Raw genomic sequence first — 7,043 nt, 5'->3', positions numbered from 1 at the left:
TGGAGCGTAGGGCTTGTGAGTTGTGTGATATATATTGTGCCTCCCTGTATCCCCAACACCGCATAACCAGAAAGTTTCAGGAGTTTTTAGGTGGGAATTCAAGTATCACGTAGGAATTCTTTCCAACAGACACATGATATGATATGGGCTCTATCATATGTTTGTTTCGGCTTATTCTGCAAGCCAAATCCTTTGTTTTGTTTTGAGTTGTGGTATTCGAGTTGCTTCAATGTCAAGTGTTGATTCCATACCTTACCTAAGTGGTGTTCTCATACTTCTATGTGAATACCAATCCTTCTTCACCATCGAGATTGCCTTGACAATTCTTTTCCAACCGAGGTGCTTCTCTTCAAGTTAATCATATCCTTTCAATTTCTGCTAGATCAATTATCAGTTCTTCACAACGGTGTTTGTTTCATCCGTCCCAAGTTGCCTTTGTTTTACCCACCCTCCCACCCCTTTTCTTCAAGGACTCAGATTTCTTAATCAAGTATCTTTTTTATTGATGGGAAGTCTCTCCATTATTTTCCGTCAATGTTCTTATTCGGTGATTCTCTGGAAGATGCTCAGGAAGCTTCAAGAGTATCATTCTTCGTTCTCTTTTCTTCTCCGATGGATTCAATTCAAGCTTTTGGTGTTCATCATATCCCCTTTCCTTGTTTCAAATGCTTTCTCGCGTTGGAAGTTCTTATCCAAGCATCTCTTGATCATTAACATTGCAATACTTGTATCCGGAGTGGTGAAGATATCTTAGAAGATTCGTGTTTTCATTCCTAATCCATTCGAGCTATCTCGAGGTTGTTATATATTTTGAGCCATTTAATTCAACCGGTGCAATTTTTCTTTAAATCATTCAAAGGTGTATCTTTTGAGAGGGCCCTAACCCACAGGTCTTTTCCCAGGATATTACCTGACTCTTCTAATTTTCCCAGAGCTATTCCCAAATTCTTTTCGAAGTTTGACGTAAGAATGAATTTCATCAGTCAGATGTTTTCCAAGATCGATTTCAAATTATTTTTAATTTTTGATTGAACCTCCTTGTTTTTCATTCTCCCGGAGTATCTCAACAATTTTGGTGGTGTTTCCCGTCGGCATTCTCGGATTTTGAAGATCGAAGAAGAGTTTCTCTTAAATCTTGTCCATTCTCTTGAAGATGCGTAGTTCAAGCTTGATGCCATCCTCTCATAATTGCTTTCGATTGTGAGAATTTTTTACACCCATCCGGAGCAATTCAGGAGTCTTTTCAGTTTGATCCTCCGGAGCCCATCATCTCAGAATTATTCATTCCAGCTTTCAGATCTCGTTCTCCAAATCTTACCAAGGCATCATTCAAGTATTCTCTAATCAGCTCGGATCTCTTCGTTCACTTGTATCTAAATTCTCTCAAGTATCTTCATTCATTTTCTAATTTTTCCCAGTGTTTCGCTATCTTTTCTTTGTTCGTTTTTAATTCTTCGGTGGTTTGTTCAAGATTTCGCTTCCTTTGTTCTCATATTAATTTATTCGTTGTTTCAATCCTACCGATGGTTCGTTGAAGACCTTCCCAAGTTTGCGCTATATCTCTCTTCAATCCTTTTTCAATGAGTATAAGTAGTATGCCAAATCTGTTTCTTGTCATCAATTTAAATTGGTGAAGGATACGCATAATGTAATTCTTATTCTTATTTTATCCAAGCGTTTAATCCCTTCCTTCGGAGTTTGTTCAGTATGAAGTAATTCTCGGTTCTAGTGTTTCATCTATTCTTTTTCCGGAGTTCCAAGCTCTCTTAGTTAACTAGCCGCAAAGCTCCATCTAATCGTTGCAAGGCTTCAATCTTATTCTTTTCATCCTTCACTTCTTTTGATCATTCTTTTATTACCGGAGTTCTCACGAAGGCTCAACATGGTTGTCCATCAAGGAATCCTTTCATTCTTCAATTGTTCTTCAAGATTTCTCTCGAAGCTAAGATCCGCTAAGCTATACTCTAAAATAAACAGGGTGCTCAACATATGTTTTGTCTTGAGGAGTTTAAGCATTCTTCATCTTGCATCCGAAGTGCAATTCGTCCTACATTCTCTTTTGAGGTGTTATGTCATTCTTGACAATTTCCTTTCGTGTTTCATGAATCGCAAGTTGTTAAGAATGAGATATTTAAACCCATCATTTTCTCTTCATTCAGGAGATCCTTTGCAACCCATCAATCTCTTGATTGGAGTTATCTTGGGTTATATTTCACCTAAATCTTTCCCTAAGGATTGTTGCTATTATGGTGCTTATAAATGACCCAAGTTCTTCATTGATCCTCCCGCTAAAATAAGTTTTTTCGTCTCCTTGTTGATATCAATCCAATCAAATGTTTTCATAGCGGCCGCTTGTCACCTCATAATTTTGAGATGTTTTCCATAGGCCCACAACAACCTTATTCTTTTTTTGATTATTTTTAAACAACTCCATCCAATCCTTCTTTCTAAGGATGCTTTCAAAATTCATTGGTGGTAGAAGTTATCATTTTCTTCTACTTTCTTTCTTCCTAACGATCTAGCTTCTATTCTTTCGTTCCAGAGGCATTGTGATGTTGCACTCTTCGACCCAGCATCCCATTTTTGTCAAAGATCATGTTCTTTCCTTTGCTTATCCATTCAACTGGAGTGTCATGTCCTTCATTGAAGTTCTCTCATCTTATCAAGTTTTGCCTCCCTTCTCAACCAGAGTGCTATTTTTTGAAATCTTTCTTACCCCTTGTGCCATTCTTTCAATAGTTCCGGAGGCAGTGTGTTGTTGATTTCATCAAGTATCCTCTTATCTTGTAAAGTTCATGTTCAATTCCTTCCATTTACGTCGGAGTGCTGTCCAAATTATATCATTCTTATTCCTTCTCTATCTTGTTTTAACCAGAGTGATGTGTCTATCATTCCTCTTCTAAACGGAGTCGCGTCCAAGTGCTTCCATTTTACCAAGTTCATATTATATACCTTCCATTTCCAACCGAAGTGTTGTCGTAATTGACCTTTATCGTTCCTTGTACATCTTGTTTCAACCGGAGTGCTTGCATGTACTTCTTGTCCATTGTTCTCATCATTTATAGCTTTGCAAACTCCAAGGTTTACATGGTATTCCTTGTTTCTCTTTTCTATCGGTGTGCTTTCATATTCTTTTTGGTCCGTTAAGCTCTTGTTTCAAGTCCTTCAACCTACAAGGTTCTCGCAATGTTCCTTGTTCCTCTTTTATAACGAAGTGTTTTCAACTTCTTGCATCTTTGTTGGATTCCTTCTTTCAATTTGTTTAACCTCTCAAGGTTTGTTGGTTTCACTCTTTTGTCAAAGAAGCAACTTGTTTTACCTCTTCCCCTTCCATTTCTCTCCGGTGCCATCCTTAGATATCGGGACGAGATCTCTTGTAAGTGGAGGAGTGTTGTGACGCCCCCAGACCAATGCTCCAGATTCCTTCCACGGATTCTGAGTTTCGTTGTGTGTTTTGTTTGGTTCGTTGCATTCATCTCTGCATCATGTCATCTTGCACCCTCCTTTTAAAACTCAACTAAATAAACCGTATGGATCTTTGATCCATTTAAACCGAGGAACTCCCATGGGGATTTCTCTTTATAACATATCCTCCCAATATTATGGAGCTATATTAAATATTCCATTTTTCGGAATCACCCATAAACACACTTGCAAATATTCCCCATGGCTTTTCTACTTCAAGTTTGACTTCAAAACCTTGCCCACTTTTCTCTTCCCATTTGCCGAGGTTCCTCCAAAAAATTCAACATTTTTGGACACTTCAAAAACCAAGTCCTAGTTCAAACCCATTTGAATTAAATTCAAATGAGTTTGAATTTAAATCTTTCAATCTTGGCCATTTCTATTTTCTCGGAACAAGCACATTTTTGTGGGTCCGGGAAAATTATCCGCATGTCCAACTTATTCCCCTAACACCTCCTTCCTTATTCTTCTCTTCTTTGTTATTTTCTATTTTAGAAAATAAGAATGAGGGAGAGAGAGAGAGCCCCCACCAGCCCTCTACCAGGCCAGCCAATCAGCAGCCCAACCGCACCGTGCCAGCCCATCTGCTCCTAGGCCCAAGGCCCAGCCGGCGCCTTTCTAACCCTAGACCCTTACCACGCTCTCTCCAAATTCCCCTCGCTCACGCCGCCAAGGAGAGCCGCGGCCTGATCCCCTTTCCCCTCCACTTGTCCCCCTCCTCACTCCAGGGAGAGGAGCTCCCTCGTCCCCGTCATCCTTCGGCTCGTTGCTGCCCCCGCAACCAACCTCCTCCTCGACGTTGGCCCCGCCGCCTAGCGCCGCCTCTCTGCGTGGTTCCTTCCCCGTGACCCCGAGCCCCAAGCACCGCCCTGATAACCCACAAGTATAGGGGATCGCAATAGCTTTCGAGGGTAGAGTATTCAACCCAGTTTTATTGATTCGACACAAGGGGAGCCAAAGAATATTCTCAAGTATTAGCAGCTGACTTGTCAATTCAACCACACCTGGAAACTTAGTATCTGCAGCAAAGTGTTTAGTAGCAAAGTAATATAATAGTGATGGTAACGGTAACAAAAGAGTAATGAAAGAAAAGTAATATTTTTGGTATTTTGTAGTGATTGTAACAATAGCAACGGGAAAGTAAATAAGCGTAAACCAGTATATGGAAAGCTCGTAGGCATCGGATCAATGATGGATAATTATGCCAGATGCGGTTCATCATGTAACAGTCATAACATAAGGTGACACAGAACTAGCTCCAATTCGTCAATGTAATGTAGGCATGTATTCCGAATATAGTCATACGTGCTTATGGAAAAGAACTTGCATGACATCTTTTGTCCTACCCTCCCGTGGCAGCGGGGTCCTAATGGAAACTAAGGGATATTAAGGCCTCCTTTTAATAGAGAACCGGAACAAAGCATTAGCACATAGTGAATACATGAACTCCTCAAACTATGGTCATCACCGGTAAGTATCCTGATGATTGTCACTTCGGGGTTAACGGATCATAACACATAATAGGTGACTATTGACTTGCAAGATAGGATCTAGAACTCTCACATATTGATGAAAACATAATAGGTTCAGATCTGAAATCATGGCACTCGGGCCCTAGTGACAAGCATTAAGCATAGCAAAGTCATAGCAACATCAATCTCAGAACATAGTGGATACTAGGGATCAAACCCTAACAAAACTAACTCGATTACATGGTGAATCTCATCCAACCCATCACCGTCCAGCAAGCCTACGATGGAATTACTCACGCACGGCGGTGAGCATCATGAAATTGGTGATGGAGGATGGTTGATGATGACAACAGTGATGAATCCCCCTCTCCGGAGCCCCGAACGGACTCTAGATCAGCCCTCCCGAGAGGTTTTAGGGCTTGGCGGCGGCTCTGTATCGTAAAACGCGATGATTTCTTCTCTCTCATTTTTTTCTCCCCGAAAGCAGTTATATAGAGTTGGAGTTGGAGTCGGAAGGTCTCCAGGGGGCCCACGAGGTAGGGGGGCGCGCCCTAGGGGGGGCGCCCCCACCCTCGTGAGAAGGGTGTGGGCCCCCTGCTCTTCATCTTTGGCGAGGATTTTTTATTATTTATTATAAGATATCCCGTGGAGTTTCAGGTCATTCCGAGAACTTTTGTTTTCTGCACATAAAACAACATCATGGCAATTCTGTTGAGAACAGCATCAGTCCGGGTTAGTTCCATTCAAATCATACAAGTTAGAGTCCAAAACAAGGGCAAAAGTGTTTGTAAAAGTAGATACGACGGAGACGTGTCAACTCCCCCAAGCTTAAACCCTTGCTTGTCCTCAAGAAATTCAGTTGACAAACTGAAAGAAATAAAGAAAAACTTTTACAAACTCTGTTTGCTCTTGTTGTTGTAAATATGTCAAGCTATCATTCAAGTTTTCAGCAAAGATTATAACTAACCATATTTGCAATAGTTCTCAGGTCTCATGTTTACTCATATCAATAGCATAATCAACTAGCAAGCCATAATAATAAAACTCGGATGACAACACTTTCTCAAAACAATCATAATATGATATAACAAGATGGTATCTCGCTAGCCCTTTCTGAGACCGCAAAACATAAATGCAGAGCACCTTTAAAGATCAAGGACTGAATAGACATTGTAATTCATGGTAAAAGAGATCCAATCATAGTCACACCCAATATAAATTAACAATAATGAATGCAAATGACAGCTGGGCTCTCCAGCTAGTGCTTTTTGATAAGAAGGTGATGACTCAACATAAAAGTAAATAGATAGGCCCTTCGCAGAGGGAAGCAGGGATTTGTAGAGGTGCCAGAGCTTTGGTTTTGAAATAGAGGTGAATAACATTTTGAGCGGTATACTTTCATTGTCAACATAACAACCAAGAGATGGCGATATCTTCCATGCTACACACATTATAGGCGGTTCCCAAACAGAATGGTAAAGTTTATACTCCCCCTCCACCAACAAACATCAATCCATGGCTTGCTCGAAACAACGAGTTCCTCGAACATACATCAGGTCCCAGGGGGAGTTTTGTTTGCAATTATTTTGATTTAGTTTGCATAAAGCATGTGACTGGGCATCCCGGTGACCAGCCATTTATCTCGTGCGTGAGGAGCGGAGTCCACTCCTCTTGAGAATAACCCGCCTAACATGGAAGATACAGACAGCCCTAGTTGATACATGAGCTATTCGAGCATACAAAACAAGATGATTATTTGAAGGTTTGGAGTTTGGCACATACAAATTTACTTGGAACGGCAGGTAGATATCGCATATAGGAAGGTATAGTGGACTCATCTGGAATAACTTTGGGGTTTACGGAGTTTGGATGCACAAGAAGTATTCCCGCTTAGTACAGGTGAAGGCTAGCAAAAGACTGGGAAGCGACCAACTAGAGAGCGACAACAGCCATGTACATGCATTAAAAATAATAAACATTGGATGCAAGCATGAGTAGGATATAATCCACCATGAACATAAATATCGTGAAGGCTATGTTGATTTGTTTCAACTACATGCGTGAACATGTGCCAAGTCAAGTCACTTAAATCATGCAGACGAGGAT

The sequence above is a fragment of the Triticum urartu genome, chromosome 7A (genome assembly GCF_056163025.1).
Source record: "Triticum urartu cultivar PI428250 chromosome 7A, HENAU_Tu73, whole genome shotgun sequence".
NCBI lineage: Eukaryota > Viridiplantae > Streptophyta > Magnoliopsida > Poales > Poaceae > Triticum > Triticum urartu.
Note: the sequence above shows the minus strand (reverse complement) of the source record.